The 17,916-nt window shown below is 38.2% G+C and overlaps 1 protein-coding gene across 1 annotated transcript in view; it reads left to right on the top strand.

The window, feature by feature from the left end:
• The first annotated feature begins 754 nt into the window (after positions 1–754).
• LOC308642109 (sacsin-like) overlaps positions 755–17,916 on the top strand; it is a 107,892-nt gene continuing 90,730 nt past the window's right edge. The window contains 2 exon segments of the mRNA XM_081280707.1: positions 755–882; positions 13,908–14,030. The gene's annotated coding sequence lies outside the window, so the exon portion shown is untranslated.

Genomic DNA, 17,916 nt, shown 5'->3' with positions numbered 1-17,916 from the left:
GAAGCTCATATAAGAGTCATATAATAGTTGTCCGTTGGTAACTGGCTTATTTAACTTACCATAAAATCCTCCGGGTTCATTCAGGTCACAGTATGTGTCAGAACTTAGTTCATATTTAAGACTGAATAATATTCCATTGTATGGATATTTCACATTTTGCTTATCTGTTCATCCATCAGTGGATTCTTATGTTACTTCCACTTTTGCCATTTGTGATCAACGCTGCTAAGAACAAGGGCTTACACATATCTGTTCTGGTCCCTGCTTTTGGTTCCTTTGGTGTATACCAAGAAGATCAAATGTAATTCCATGTTTGGTTATTTACTTTTTTTTTTTTTTTTTTGCATTCCTACCAACAGGGCTTAAATGTTCCCAAGACGTTTTTAGCCTTTAAAGAAATCTACAGAACACCTTCAAGAAGAACACAAAGAACACTCCTATTTCTCTTGCCCATGTTCCCCAAACTGAGCATTTGCCACTTTGCTTTCATATATAGATATATTTGTTTTCTGCCACGGTGCTCATCATCTCTAAAGACCTCAGTGTGGACCTCCCTAGAACTAGGGCTTCCTCCTAGGTACCTGCCATGAGAGTGCAATCTATCCATATGATACCTGTTCCCCAGGCAGCTCCTCAGAATCTGTGTGGCCAGAGTTCTGCAGTCCTCCCTGCCCCACAGCTGAGATCAGTTCTAAATTTAAAGTCTCTATGACAGAATGGTTTCCAAAATTGGAAAACAAGTTTTCCATCCCCTGTTCTAGTTAAAATTCTCCAAGTGTTTTCTTTTCCAGTTTCCGAGCTTTGTTTTTCAGAGGAAGTCATGCTTGGACTTTCCGTTTCAGCCAGCCAGTTTGAGGAGAGGATTGGACTCACTGCTTTGGAGTAAGTACCGACCTGAACATGCAGAATTAAAGTAAGCAGTGGAAAATGAAAGTCAGGGAAAGAATCAGCTTCTCACACACACGAAGCATGGTCTCAGCAGCAAGGGAAGAGGGACCAGGGCACAGACAGCACAGGACCAGGACGTCAGAATATTCCCATTTTCTACCTAAGAGGAAATTCAGCAAGTGTCTCTTGAGATCAGCTATAGGTTGAGCTGGGAGCTTTCAGACTTTAAACAGCTTTTGAAGTTGACATTTTTATCTTCATTTTCCCCCCAAAAAAGTGCAGCTCAGAGATTGAGTAGGTGGCCTCAGGCCATTTATTGGGTCAGTGCTGGGGCTCAGATTGAAACCCACATTTGTCCTCTATCTCAAGACCTCAAGTTCATTTTATTGATATCAGGCTGAATACTATTTTTTATTTGAAAATTCAACTTTATTTATAAAGATTCTCTTATCAACCAAGAAGACATTCTACCCCTTCAAAGTAACTGATAATTAAAAAAAAAACTACATAGTTTTTAATCTTTCTACATAAAACTGTATTATGGGATGAGCAAACAATCTCACAAGATGCTCCAAGACATATAAACAACAACAACAATGAAAAATAAAAAACAACATCTAGCATGAATGTTCTATTGACAGAATGAAGACTTAGGAATCACACTTTTTAATGTGCGGCTCCACCAAGAAATGTAAACATGATAATACTTTGGGAGGTAAGGTTTCATAGTAAACAGTCTTTTTACATAGGATAGTTTAATTGTGATTGGGTAGGATTGATATTGCAGGCTAGTATTTATGCTCATTTTATCAAGTAAGTCTTCATCATTGTAAAAAGGGCACAGACATTTCTACATAGATTTTTCTCACAATGAAATATGCAGATACTGGTTTGGTCTCATTATTCAGAGCAATTAATAACAAATGCATAAAAAGAACTAAAAAACAATCATCAGGTGACTGACTTACAAAATTAGAATTTTCCTTGAAATCGGAGTATTGTCCTTTATGGTGTGTGTGTACACACACACCATCACACACACACACAGACACACACACACACTATAAAGGTCAGTCTGCTAAGAAATGAAAGTTCTAGTGATGACTTAAGTAATAACTTCCACTGGCATCTCTTCTTCTGGGTCTCCATTTGTCCCACTGACATTTGCCCAAATAATAAACACATTACAACAGCAACTGAGTTTACTATTATCAGTGTTACTCATGGCACATTTCTTACAGATGGAAGAAGGTTCATTCGCTGAGATTTAATTCCTGGTTCCTCTCTGAATCTGCCAATTCCCTGGTGTGTGATTACTCACTAGGATTTGAGGAAATGTGTTTCTCAGTTCCCCAATACCATTTGACAGGATCTCCTTCCATTTGATTCTAGTGCTGAGGGTCAGTAAGTGAGAGGCTGTAGAATGAGGCATGTGAGAGGAGGGTGCTGAAGGCTTGTTGCTGGAGTAAGAATACAGACTGCTCTCCCACAGTTTGATGTTGAGTGCCTCCATTAACCTATGTGAACACCAGTGTCCTCGTTATAAAATGGGAGTTATATTTGCTTTCTAGAGTTGTAAGGGTCAAATGAGATAATATATATAGCAAGCTTATAATAGGGCCTTGCAAGTGGTAAGTACCCAATAAAATGTCATGGTTTGGATCTGAAATGCCCCCTCACAGGTTTGTGTGTTGAAAGCTTGGTCCCCAGAGCAGCCATGTTCAGAGGTGAGGCCTTTGTGAAGGTGATTGGATCCTGAGGGCTCTGACCTTATCAGTGGATTAACCCCCATAATTGGCATTATTTGGAAGTAATAGGGGCAGAGGCTAGTTGGTGGAAGTAGGTTACTGGGGGCATGCCCTGGACACTTTTTTCCCCCTGAATTTCCTGCCTGCTCTGAGCTGAGTAGCTTCCCACCACCTGTCCTTCTGTTATGATGTCCTGCCTCATCTCAGGCCCAGAGCATCAGAGCCAGCTGACAAGGGACTGGGACCTCGGGAACTGCAAGCCCAAACAATTCTTCCCTCCTTTAAGTTATTGTTATCAGGTATTTGTCACAGTGGCAAAGAGCTGGTGGCACAACTGTTATTACTGTTTGTTAAATGGTCTGATTAAAGAATGCTGATTAATTTATCAATTTGAACCCAAAATGCTGTTCCCAGGAGGTGGCAGAATTCTTCCCTAAGCCAGATCCTACTCCACAGCTTAAATGGGACTCTAGTGGGTGTGCATATGAGCCACATACTCACCACATTTAGGATGATCTGAAGCTGGGAGCTGGGGTGGCTGTGCACCAAGTGTCTCTCATCCTACTCTCGGGACCAGCCTCTTGGGATATATATATATATATATATATTTTTGATATTTATTTTTAGTTGTAGTTAGACACAATTTTATTTATTTATTTTTACATGGTGCTGAGGATTGAACCCAGGGCCCCGCATGTGCCAGGTGGGCGTTCCACCACTGAGCCATAATCCAGCCCCTCTTGGGATCTTTCCTCCTCTGAGTTGTTCTTGTTGAGTATTTGGGTCGCAGTGACTAAAATCTGACAAATACAATCGTATAAAGAAGAAACTAGACATATTTTGAATTATTTAATGTGATAGATCTCAGACTGATGTTTTAAGAAAAAGAGTATTGAAATCTGAATCAGAAAAATATCACTTTTTACCACTCTTTAGCAGTTATGTGACCCTGGCTACTGCACACAACTTCTCTGTGTCTCTATGTCCTCATTTGTTAAGAAACAATAATGTAAATAAGTCAGTCTTAATGGGAGGATTAAGAGAGATATGTGCCTGTATAAAGAAACAGACCTAATAGATATATACAGACAGGGAGAGGATTTGCTATGGGAATTGGTTCATGCAATTGTACAGACCAAGAATTCCCAGTGTCTCTCATTTGCAACCTGGAGATCCATGAGAGCCAGGAGCATTGTTCAGAGTCTAAAGGCCTCAGAACTGGAGGAGCTGGTGATGTAACTCTTAGTCTGAGGAAGAGGGGTGGAGATGGTGGACGGCTGTTTTAAGTCCTCGAATCCAAAGGCTGAAAAACCAGGGTCTGATGTAGAAGGGCAGGAGGAGATGGATGCCCCTGTTCAAGCGGAAAAAGAGAAAGAATTTGTTAGGGTCTGTAAACAAGTCAGGATGGCGCCTGGCATTTTGCCAGAGGGAGTGGTTTGTGAAGTAACGCCAGCGAGCCATTAAGTGTGGAGATTCCTTATTGGTTGACTGCTGTATCTAGTTTATGTTAAGTAAGATGAGCTGTGAGGAATGTATATATACCCCTCCTGTCCTACAACAAACGGCTCCCACTCCTGCTGTATCAATGTACACAAGTCGAGCCCACCCCCCCCCCCCCCCCCCCCCGTTAGTTTGCTGCAGTGGGAGTGCGGCAAGAATTCACCTTTGATGTCTTTTTCTCCCCACCCATGCTCACAACTGATTGGATGGTGTCCACCACATAGGTGAGGACGGATCTTCTTTACTTAGTCTGGTGATTTAAATGCTAATCCTCCTAGAAACACTCTCACAGACACACCCATAAATAATGTTTTACAAGCCATAGGGACATCCCTTTACTCAGCCAATTGGCATCTAGGATAAAGTGCTGTACACTTCAGGTATAATCATATAGTGTCAGGTTCCTTTGTGATTTAGGATAATGGCCTCAAGGTTTGGAATGGCTGGTTGGGGCAGGTAATGAGACTGTCTAAGCTGGTTGGAGACTCCTAGGAGTCTCTGGCAAAGATGTGTGGATTTCAGGCAATGGGGGGATCCTCCACCAGATTAACTACCCAAGTCCCTTTCACTCCAGGCCATCTGCAATTCTGCTGAAGAGAGAGTGTGCCAACTTTATAAAGAGAAAGCACTGAGTAGCTGCAGATCTTATCTGTGGCCTGGGAGGGTGATTTAGGACGCTTGAGTGAAAAGTCCTAGAAAGGGCTGTAATTTTATCATCCTAGCAACTGTTGCTAGGAGCTGCCTCCCTTAGGTCAGAACCATGCCCATTGACCTGCCATTCCACCTGAAATATTACACTTATTCCCCAGATTCATTCCAGGGAGTACATGTAAGTGAAAGAAATTGGCTAGGTGGACACTGTGTGAACTGAAGCCAACTGAAGCCCATTTAGAGAGAAACGACCACTTCTCAACCTTAGCTAATTGTTGACCACTGGCCATTTGAGAATGTGGGTCATGAGTTTTCAGGCCTGTCAGTTGTCAAGGGAAGCCAGGAATCTGGGTTACATGGGAAATGTCCCAACTTCTAAGGATTGAAAAGTTCTTTAAATGTTAATTATTTGTTAAATACTGGGCTAGCCAAATAATGTGAGGGCCAAATGATACAGTTCTCAAGTAGTAGTTGCACTAGGGGAGAAGCAAGGGAGAATATCAAACTTTCATATTCTATATGAAATATAGAATCCATCTTTTTTGTGGTTGGGATCATAGAACATTCTTGAAAACATAGGCAATAAGTTTGCACGTTGGATTTTAAGATTATGATCAAAAGAGTAATGACTAAAAAGACATTAGGTAAAGCTCTGTGAAAGCTAAATGTCAAAACAACTAGAAAAGATAAAGGGTAACATTTAAAAAAATGTTGTAATTATTTCCCCACAATCCTCTGGGAAAAACTTTCTCAGCTTGCCTGTCAATACCTGCCACTAATGTCGTAATGTGACTCGGTTTATTTAATATTAGTTTAGTCTTTTCCCGCCAAAGAAAGAAGTACAGAACTCTACAACACTTTGATTAACATAGATTAAGTTTTATGGGAAGGAGAGAATAAGCAAGCGATTAGCCTGGAATCCAGAGCCTAACCATGAAGATTGCAAGACTCACTGGGACATCACCAATATAAGTGTTGAACAACTAGTTCCCTGAAAGCCCTTGTTTATGTCATCTGCCTAGTTCCACTTTGCAACCATGGCTAATTCCAATCCACCAATGTGATGTCACCAAAAGTGGGATTAGAGAGAGATGGCACAGTTGGCTCCATTTTCCCTCTGGGCCTATCACAGTGGGATCTTGCAGCAGAGTGGAAAGTAAGAAGGAACAGGTATTAGACAGTTGGTGTGAGGAGGTCCCACTAAGCCCAGTCCAAATACCTCCTTCTGCATAAGGCCTTATCAGAATCTTCTATCTGTGGGAGGTATATCCTTAACTGATTAGGATATCAAACACAAAATTTAATTAAGTAATGTCGTATCCTGATGGGCAGTTATAGATATCCATGAATGATGAAAATAATTAGTTAAGGAGATGAATCAAACCTAGGCACAAAATTGTGGGCTCCATGGACATTCCTTTCTATCAAATATAGAATCTTTTTTTTTTTTTTGTGGTTGGTATCACAGAACAATAGGTCTGGATTTGTGGAACCTCTGAGCTCTGGTCTCGGTCTGTATCTCTGGATGTTAGGTAGCCTTACAAGCTGGTTAACTCCAAAATTGTTGTAATCACATAATTATTCTTTTTAGAGGGTAAGCACCTTGGGCCTCTGGGAGAAGCTTTGAATTAAATATAGAAATATTGAAGAGATCAAACCCATCAACTTTTTGGGATTTATGGATTAATGTTGAGAAATAAATTGTGCACATTTGGTGTTTTAAGTATAGTCATTCTTCAGTCTCCAGTAGAGAGTAATTCCCTGTGGATACCAATATCTGCTTATGCGCAAGTCTTTTCCATGGTGCGGTATTTGCATACATCCTCCCACATACTTTCAATCATCTCTATATTACAATGCTCAATATAAAGCAAAATTATGTAAATAGTTGTTATGTTGTATTGCTTAGAGAATACCGACAAAAAAAATCTGTTCATGTTCAGTATAGATGAAATTATTTTTCCTGAATATTTTTGATTGCTAGTGATGATCAACTTTTTTTTCATATATTTGTTGATTGATTATATATCATCTTCTGAGAGGTGTCTGTTCAGGTACTTGGCCCATTTATTGATTGTTTTTTTGGTGTTTAGTATTTTGAGTTCTTTATATACCCTAGAGATTCGTGCTCTATCTGATGTGTGAGGGGTAAAAATTTGCTCCCAAGATATAGGCTCTCTATTCACCTCACAGATTATTTCTTTTGCTGAGAAGAAACTATTTAGTTTGAATCTATCCCATTTATTGATTCTTGATTTTAATTCTTGTGCCAAAGGAGTCTTATTAAGGAAGTTGGGGCCTAATCCCACATGATGGAGATTAGGGCCTACTTTTTCTTCAATTAGACACAGGGTCTCTGGTTTTATTCCTAGGTCCTTGATCCATTTTGAGTTGAGTTTTGTGCATGGTGAGAGATAGGGGTTTAATTTCATTTTGCTGCATATGGATTTCCAGCTTTCCCAGCACCATTTATTGTAAAGGCTACTATCTTTTCTCCAATGTATGTTTTTGGCACCTTTGTCTAATATAAGATAATTGTAATTTTGTAGATTAGTCTCTGCATCCTCTATTCTGTACCATTGGTCTACCAGTCTGTTTTGGTGTCAATACCATGGTGTTTTTGTTACTATTGCTCTATAGTATAGTTTAAAGTCTGGTATAGTGATGCCACCTGCTTCACTCTTCCTGCTAAGAATTGTTTTAACTATTCTGGGTCTCTTATTTTTCCACATGAATTTCATGGCTGCTTTTTCTATTTCTATGAGGAATGTTATTGGGATTTTGATTGGAATTGCATTAAATCTGTATAGTGCTTTTGGTAGTATGGTCATTTTGATAATATTAATTCTGCCTATTCAATCTATAATTGGTTAATTCCACAAATGGTTAACCCACAATTGGTTAATCCCACAGATGTGGTGGACCAACTATATTTGTATTGTTTAAATAAATTGGAGTCAGAAATTAGCCTTACAAGTCTATTAATATTATTAAATAACTCACAGTAAGTTGTGGCTGTTTAGCTCAGCTGGTTGGAGCGTGGTGCTAATAACTCACATTAGTTTGTTTTACATTGTAGTCTTTACATAAAGGTCTTTCTAAAATGACACACATTGATGGACGTCATTATACAAAGTACATGTATGAAGACTTGAATTGGGTGTCAACATACTTTATATACAAATAGAGATATGAAAAATTGTGGTATATATGTGTATTAAGAATTTTAATGCCAAAAACCCCCACAAAGTACATGTATAAAGGCATGAATTGGAGTGAACATACTTTATATAGAGAGATACGAAAAATTGTGCTCTATATGTGTAATAAGAATTATAATGCATTCCACTGCTGTCGTATATTTAAAAAATCAATAAAATATTTAAAAAATGACATACATTTAACATAATTTAAGAATATTACATTCATAAGTTTATTAGATTTGTAGGGGTTTTTTAAGCACTCAGGAAGATTTTGTTTATTAAATTACAGTGCTTGAAAGGAGAATTAAATACTTTATATTTATAAGTAAGTTTAAATTATTTATGATCATCTAATTAAGTTGTAAATATATCCTTAGTAGGGACTGCTGAAATTTGCTAGAGCCATACTATTCATTTTATAAAATAATAAGATTCATAAATTGCATTAAAAACTAAAGGAAAGTTTAAAATTTGTAACCTAAATGAAATGAATATTAATTCTGGAAGCAGAAATAACCTTTGAGTAATATTTTGGGGCACAAACGCCACTCTTGGGAGTATCCAACAATCTTTCATTGTCACTTAACTCCCACGGGCAGAGTTATTTTCTGCCTCCCTGTGCCTTGTTCCCCAGTATTTGTGCAATGCATTCAACTGTACCCAGGCCACACTCACTGTGTTAGTTTGCAAGATTCCCTTTCTCATGAGACTCTGTATTCTCTTGGAACAAGTGCAAGACTTGGCGCTAGGGGGAAGATTTCTAAATCTAAAAGAAATATTTGCTAAATAGTGGGGAGAAGCCTGAGAAGGGAGGAGAAAGTTGCCCTAGGATGGACTTGGGGCAGGTGTGTGGAAAGGAGGCCAAGGGTTGACCTCCACTTGCCTTCATAGCCTGGGCTCTCGAATAACTTCTCTTTCAAGCTCCATGTGATTCTGCAGCTGTTTGTGTATCTTGGAGTTGGGCTCCATGTTTTGATAAGTGGCTCTTCTCCACATTCCAAACACTCATTCAGCATGAGATTATGCTAACACTTGCCCAGTCGTCATTTGTAGAAGGATTCACTGAATTATGTCATCCCATGACCTGATGCAGCTGTTCCAAGGCTATCAGAAGTCACCGTTTCCTTGACAAAGTGGCCTCAGTGAAAGCAACAACTGCTTTTCTTGGTCCATTTCCTGTTGCTATAGCTTAATAGCACAATCCGTGTAATTTATAAAGAATAAAGGTTTATTTGATTCTGAAAGCTGGGGAGTTCAAGATCAGACAGTTGTCTCTGATGAGGATCTTCTTGCTAGTGGGGACTCTCTGTAGAGTTCAGAGATGGTATAGAACATCACTTAGGAAGACAGAGCAGCCTAGTTGAGGTCTTTCTCCCTCTTCTTATAAAGCTATAGTCCCATTGGATTAGGGCCGCACTCTTATGGATTATTTTACCTTTGACACCTCACAAGGATGTCACCTCCAAATATCATAATTGGATTAAATTTTCACCTGTTAATGCTCACAATGGGGATTAAATTTCAACTTCAGTTTAGATAACAGCATTAAATCCAGAGCAGAAAGTAAGGCCAGCTATTTGGGCATTAAAAAAAGTAAATGGATTTGTTTTAGCTATAAGAGTAAGAGAAAATTCAGAATCTTGGGTGGCTATGTTTTATCCATCTCTATGATTCCACCTTGAATAGAATCATAGAAATGAAAGGCACATGGTAGACATTTAATTATTTGCTGCATGAAGAAATAAGAGCATGGATGAATAAAGAAAGCATGACTCAACAAAAGGAGCTGAAGTCTATAAAGATACTTTCATAGATGGTGGTGGTAACTGGCAGCTCTTCTATCTGTTTGCAATAGCACCCCCTCTTCCTTAGGAGCACTATGGATTCAGGTATGATTAGGAGCTAACCTCCTTCCTCAAATCCCATGCCCAGGCTGTGGGGATTGGACAGAGCTGGGCACCTGAGCCAACCTGAGCCAGTCTGAGTTCCCCAGACATTCCCAGGGAGCCTCTGTCATTCAAGACCTCCCATGATTAGAATACAGTTGGCCAAAGAGTTAAATACAGAGAGAAAGAGAGAGAGAGAGAGAGAGAGAGAGAGAGAGAGAGAGAGAGAGAGAGAGAATATTAAAGGCATTAGGAGTTTAGTCATTCCTGAGGTCTGTTTTTTTTCTTAAGTTTTATTTTTGCCTAAACCAGTTTGAGGTAGTATTTTTGAAATGCAGAGTGTATTAGTATAATGGGCAATGATGGTGCTAATAATAATAGTTTAGTATTGAGTGCCTTCTGGGTACTGAGTACTTTATTTAGAGTAACATAAAGCTGACACAGACGCTCTTGCCCTTGTTCTACCTGGTGATAGGCTCTTAGGAGGAGTCAAAGAGGAGGAAGAAGAATACTTAAAACATGACTATTGGAGTAAGGGAGATTATAAGGTGAGAAAGGACAGAATATGGATGAGAACAGTGGAAGTGAGGATTGATTCTGGACTCTCCATCTTGTGAGATGCAATAACAGCAGGCAGAGGTTAGCAATGGCTCCCCTCTGAGGGGCTTACAATGCTCCAGGCTCTGTCCTGTGGGCTTCACATGCATTAAGTGGCTTAATCCTCACATAGGACCTAGAGGTGGGAACTGCTGATAACCCCCTGCTTCAATTGTCCCTAGGACTGAATTTCTGGAGGTGACTGAGTGACAACACAGAGAGGTCAATGCCATGGAAAGAAGTTTATTACAGATTCAGAGGAGAAGGTTTGCCATCACATGCAGGGCCACAGTGTCACAGGGAAGTACTAGGGTCATTCAGGAGTCAGAGGAGCAAGGAGAATGCATTCCAGAACCTTTCTTGTGGTTTTCCTGGGAAAGAATGAGTGTGGTAGAGTAGGTGAGTTGAGAAAATTTAGGATTGACTACTCTTTGAAATTTTTCAGTTCATGGTAGACTGAATTAGGTGTCCTAATTTTTGGTACCTGTTCCAGGCATGATTTAGAATAGGGGAAATTTTGGTTTAGTGTGTGAGAATTAGATAAAGAAGGTTGTTGGAGACATAGGCTTTGAATTGGTTGGTGTGTATATGAAAGGCCAGCTGACAGCTAAATGGTTGGCTATCTCTAGGCATTAGTTAGCCTTGGAAGGGACAGTCTCTTCATGGCCTGCAAGAGGTCAAGATATCAAAGCATCATAAGGTATAGAAACTGAAGCCCTTGCCCCTGGCTTGATAGGCTAGGGAATTCTGATGAAGAGGGGATGATTAGTTTGCACAAGGTTACCCAGCCAAGTGGTGAAGCTGGAGATTCAATCAGGGGATGGCCTCTATGTTTAATCATTGTGATAATCACCTCCAGATTCATTTAGTCTTTCTAAAAATGGTAACATGCAAGAGTTCAGTAACTCTGGAAAACTTTTACACATAGATAAAGTTTATTTTATGGTATGTAAGAATATTGGAGACAATTTTTCAATGTTCACATGAATTTATAATCTGCTATTGCAACTTGAATAAATATGTTTCACTTTTGTGATCAAAGGAAATATGTTGTCATGAAGCAGAATGCCTTCCAGAGTCCCAGAGGGCACGTTTGACTCCAGTGGCATTTTTGATTAATAAGGAGCAGGTGGCATGAATGTGGCTAGGCCAACATTCATCTCTCAGGGGTGGTTTAGATTTAGGCTGGACTGAAACAGAGAGATGGTCCTTCATGACCTTTCAAGGTTTACTGGGGACATAACATAACTTCTTCCTAGTTTCCTTATCTGGCTAATCCACAGTTTTCTCCTGGTTTTCACAAAAGAAGCCAAATGAATTATTCAAGTCACTTCCATATTTTTCAAGTGAGGTAGACTAGCACAGCATTGTAAAATATCTCTTCACCTTGCTTTATCCCTTTTATAAAATGTTTAAGTGGAAATACATATTTAGATGAAAATTGTGAATTCGTAAACATCAGTTATTTCTTTTTGTGAAAAAATTATCATTACTTTTTTCCAAATATTTTTATTTCAAATAATATTTCATTCATTTGCTCTTATGTAAAAAAAAGGACAAAAACTCACAAGTAAACCATAGCACACATTTCTTGTATATCTGTGGCATATAAGGTTTTTTGCTGCAGGCTATTATTAAAATATCTTATTTTGATGTCTTGTTTATAGATGTGTTACCTTATTTAACTCACATAATAATTCTGCTGAGGCAGGCAGGATGGGCACAGACATGATGGTAGGTGCTGTTTTTTTGTCTGAGGAGCCACATTTCTTATCCTGTGAATAACAAGAATCCTCATTGGCTTGCCACCAGGGAGGTCCAAATGCTTTTGGTACATAACCAAAAGGTTAGGGGCCTGTAGTGATTGACATTGGTTTGACTGCTCATTGAAACCATTGGCACTCACCTCCTTCCACCTTTCCATCCTTAGTTGGCTCTCCATACTTATGGCTGCTAAGGTGCAACCTCTTGTTTAAATTTTACACAGAAAACACTGGTAGGAATTGACTCAGTTGACCCCTTCTCACTGTGCAATAACTATTTTATTTTTAACCTTGAAATATATATATATATATATATGTATATATATATATACATATATATATACACACACACATACACACACATATGAATATATATATTTATAAATGTATATTATATATATTAATATTATATTTCAATATATTTATATTTAAATATTTTAAATATACATATTTTATACATATTTTAAATAACATATTTAAATATATTCATAGAAAGATAGATATAGATAGTTGTTCATGGATCTAAAACATTAACTGTAGGGGCTGGGGATGTGGCTCAAGCGGTAGCGCGCTCGCCTGGCATCCTCAGCACCACATACCAACAAAAGATGTTGTGTCCGCCGAGAACTAAAAAATAAATATTAAAAATTCTCTCTCTCTCTCTCCTCTCTCACTCTCTCTTAAAAAAAAACATTAACTGTACAAGATTATACTTGCTGGGAGAAGGAAATGAAGGAGAGAAAATTATCTTTTCATTCTTTAGCTGCAAAGTTGACTACAGAGGGTGGTGAGAAGAATCAGATGATTATTTTTACATTAGCTTTTTAACACACAGCTTTGTCACATTTTCCCTGACATCCATCTCTATTCTTAACCAAGTTTTGGTCTTGTACTCCTACGGGGACAATGAGTCATAAGGTCTTGGTCAGAACTTTTGGAAGGAACAGTAACTTCTGAGTTAGAAAACCAGGGGACGGGCTGGTGGCATATGTCAGTGGTATAGCAGTTGCCTAGCGGTGCCAAGGCCTGGGTCATATCCCCAGCACCAAAAGGGTCAGGGACGCCAGTAAGACATGTGAGGGCACAGATTCCAGCTCAGCACCACTGAAGACCCCCCTAGAGTCATACTTGGGAAAGTATGGTGGTTTTTCTGGTGTCCAACTTGGTGAGATGACCATCTCTGTTAATTAATCCCACACTAACCTCAACCTTGATTTGAAGGTATTGTGCATATATGATTAAAGTCCAAAAGCAGTTGACCTTAAATAAGGGAGATGATCTTAAATAGTGTGGGAGGGCCGAATTCAGACAGTTTTAAGGTCCTAAAGGCAGAGTTGCTGCTTTCCTGAGGAAGAAGAACATCTACCACGGACAGCAGGCTAGCCAGTGCTCAGGTTGCCCAGCCACCCTCCGGATTTCAGATATGCTTAGCCAGGCCCACACTCAGGTGAGTCACTTCCTTTCAACAGATCTCTTAATAAATGTCTTCCACTGGCCTCCATGAACCTTGGTTTAGACAGATGGTATTACTCGATAACTTGAGAGAGTGAGAATTTCAACTCACTAAATGAAGGTTTCTATTTGTATTGATTTTTAATGGGTCTGTAATTGTATTAGGAATGGATTCTGATCATCTGTGACCTCATCAATCTGATTTTTTTTTTTTTGCAGGAGTCACTACTTTTAAGGTCACCAATAATGTTGAAAACACTTGATTATTTTCCCGTTTATTATAGTTTAAAATCTTCCAGCTCTTTGGTCTAAGTACTTGCAAAAGAAGAGTTTGCCTGAATAGTAAGTAAACAAAACCTGAGAGACACGTAGTTCTCTCATAAAAAGAACAAAAATTAAGCTGTAAATTGCATTTTTATATCTAAAGGTTCTGATTTCAAAATGAAGAAAAATTATAATGGTTTTTAAAAATCATAGTTAGGAATGTGTTGCTAATTTAAAGTTGTAAAAAATGGGATCTTCTGTTGTACTGATTTAATAAAAAAGCATTAAACTTTTTTAGATTGCAAAAAAAAAAAAGAAAACACTTGAAAAGATGGAGGTATAAATATAAAAATAAGCATGAATATACATACAAATCACAATATGTTTATTCTCCCATACAAATTAAATTTTATTTGATGTTAAAAACATAGACTATTGGGCTGGGGATGTGGCTCAAGTGGCAGCGCACTCGTCTGGCATGCGCGCGGCCCGGGTTCGATCCTCAGCACCACATACAAAGATGTTGTGTCCGCCGAAAACTAAAAAAATAAATATTAAAAAAATTCTCTCTCTCTCTAAAAAAAAAAAAATAGACTATATCCCCATGTTGATTTTTCATTCCACCTTAAGAATAGAATATTTAAAAAAATTAGGGTTGTCTTCTCTGCATAATTTTGACTTTGCTGCTGTTCTCAAAAGCAGAATGTAAACCTCCCAAATTTGGAATGCTTAGAGGAAGAAAAACAAGGATTGCATTGGAAAAGGCAGAACCAGAGTGAAAAGCCAGTGTAAAGACAGAACGCTCAGTTCTGACTCTGGCGAAGCCGTGGGTCGCATTTCCAGGACTTCTGCCGCCTGCCCTGTCTCATTCTGAAGCACCGATGCCCATTTGCTTAGTAGCGGGTTTCAGAGATCACTTTTTCCATCCTTGATTCCTCTCCATATCTTTTCAATCTCCCAGTAAAATTAATCAATATGTGCATAAATCTTTTTACTTGTCACCATCCTTATGTTTACAACCGGATTTCAAACCACTTTCAGTTTTCACCTGAAATGATTCCAAAGCTCTCTGCCTGAACCTTCTGCCTTCACACTTGCTGAGCTCAAAGGGAAACCAAAGTGATCTTTCTTAAGGATCAATTGGACCCAATGTTTTCCAGTATCATTAGAACAAAAGTTGCTGTTTTCCATGCTGACCAGCCCCTCTGTAACCTGGACCCTGACTCCCTTCCTAACCCATCTCTTGCCACTCTCTCCTCTCTCTGCTCTCCAATCTGTGACCTTTTTTACCCACCCCCCATCTCAGGATCTTTGCACATGACACTCCTTCTGCTCTGAAGGTTCTTATTTGGCAGTTGCTTCTGTCTTAGCACAGAACTCTTATCATTAGTACATAAAGGGCATGTACCAGGGGCAGGCATTGTGGCTCAGCCTAGCACAGGCAGGACCCAGGTTCGATCCTCAGCACCACATAAAAATAAAGGCATTGTGTTGTTCCCATCTACACCTAAAAAAATAAATATTTAAAAAAATAAAAATAAAGGGCATGTACCATGGACCCATTAGTATATAAAGGGCAGAGAGACATTGGCCATAATCTTATGCCCAGTATTCAGGAAGTGTCCACAATGTATTTGTCAAATTTATCAAGCCAGCTAAAATAGTATTTCCTTGGTGAAACCTCTCTTGGCATCCTATGAAACCTCACCCATCCCAGTTACTTTTTGTCATAAAATTATAAGTATGGGAATAAATTATGTATTCATTTTAATTTTTTTGTTATTGACCTTCCCCAAGCTAATGCAGACTCAGAGAATTTAATCCCAAAATAGGTTTAAAGTATCAATAGGATAAATTTGCCTATTAAAAAGAAAAGTACTAAAATAAATAAAATGCTAAATTCAAACTGCAGATTATTACATAAGATACAGATCTAAATACATTGTCTTTGGATGATCAAGTGAATTATAGGGAAAAGAGACACTGAGATGGTGATATTAATACCAGATAAGATTGAATTCAAGGCAAGATCTATTAATTGAGATAAAGAGAAACACTTAAAAAATAACAAAACAGTGTACAATAATGAAATATCTTTAATCTTTATGCAGAAAAAATACCATAAAAATACATAAATCAAAAACTTCAGGAAATTCAAAGAGAAATAAAAAGAAATAGAATAGTAACAGAAAACTTAAATTTATCTTTCAACTATAGCAGAGCAAGTAGACTAATAATAAGAGCATAGTTTTAGTCCATTTTTGTGTTGCTATAACAAAATACATGAGTTTGGGTAATTTGTAAAGAAAAGAGGCTTACCTAGCCAGAATTTTAGAGGTTCAAAGTTCAGGATTAGCAGCCACATCTGGAAAGGGCCTCCTACTGTGTCATAACATGGTGTCACATGGCAGGAGTTGTAGGTCAGGCCATGAGCAGCATGTGTGGAAGATCTCACATGGTGAGAGAGGAAGAGACTAGGTGAAGTCAGGCTTGCTTTTTTATAGTAACCCACCATCATGGGAATTAATCTACTCGTGCGAGAGCTAACTTACTCATGAGATAAGCACTAATCCCTTCGAGAGGATGATCATGACACAAACACTTCCCACTAGATCCCACCACTTAAATATCCCACCACTGTTCAGTATCATCACACTAGGGAACATGCTTCCCACGTAGGGGCTTTTCAGAGACAAACAGCATACAAACCATAGTAAGCATGCAGGGTCAGAAGAATCTAATTAACTAGGTTGTTGTCACAATCACATGTTTAACATCATAGTACTGTAACAGACAATGCACAGTCTTTTATTTAGACGCATAAATTAATAAAAGTTAAAATAACTTAATCCATGATATCTGACCACACATTTTTAACGCAAGTAGAATCAAAATGAATGTTTGCTACTTGGAAATGACAACATTTTTTTTTTCTGAAACCACATATGGTTCAGAAAAAAATAATCCAACAACTCTCAAATACCTATCTAATAATGATGATTAAAACATTATATGTCAAAATAGAAGAATTTGTTAAAGTTGTAACCAGGGGCACATGCATCATCTTAGCACATATATTTATTTAGAACTAAAAAAAAAAGTAAGTGAATAAAGTATTCAACTCAAAAAGTAAGAAAAGGAAAACAAAAAATCAAGAGAAAACCAAGAAAAAATAAAGATAATTACAGAAATAAACTAGAATGCAGAAAAAAAGAACCAACAGATCCAAAACTAGTTCTTTGAAAGATAATACAGATAAACTTCTAGATAGTAACCAGTAAAATTGGGGGTAAATCACAAATACCATAATTGAGATAGGCCAAGGGAATAAACAATATCAATAAGAGAAGTTAAAACATTTATGGAACTATCTTGCAGAACTCTATGCTTTTACATTGGAAAACTTTTATGACCAAACACCACAATTCAGCTTAAAAACTGCAAAAGAAGAAATGCTATTGTATGTTTCAGTAAATATTGAGTACATAATATCCCTGTGTTGGTGCTGGAATAAAGAAAAATATCCTGGATGAGGCATGATGCAGTGCAGGTTTTAACCAGAGCTTTCAGGAGCCCTGGTGCTTGCTAACTGTCTTCTCCTTAGGACGTCACAAAGTTTATTTGTTCCTCAGTTTTTATTGTCTATACAATGAAGAGGTTTGTGATTCGATAACGGTGAGCCTGAAGAAACCCAAAGTGGGAAATACAACTGCTTTTCAAAAATGTGTGATGAAAGGTTACTCTATTATTTTATTGCTTTAGCAATTTCTTAATGAATGATGGAAATCCATCATTCATTATATGACTTCAGACCTAACTAAAGACTAAGTGAAATGCATTGATGATGTGGGGTTAAATCTGGAAGTGGCTCCCATGAAGAGCCAACCGGTTTGACCAGGAACATCTCCATGCCTTGTGAGAGAGGTCAGGAACAGAACCAGTTGGCATGATGAGTGTTCAGCCG

This window comes from Spermophilus citellus (genome assembly GCF_964194105.1).
Source record: "Spermophilus citellus genome assembly, chromosome: 1".
In the NCBI taxonomy this organism is placed as follows: domain Eukaryota; kingdom Metazoa; phylum Chordata; class Mammalia; order Rodentia; family Sciuridae; genus Spermophilus; species Spermophilus citellus.
Note: the sequence above shows the minus strand (reverse complement) of the source record. Positions and strands in the feature narration are given on the sequence as shown.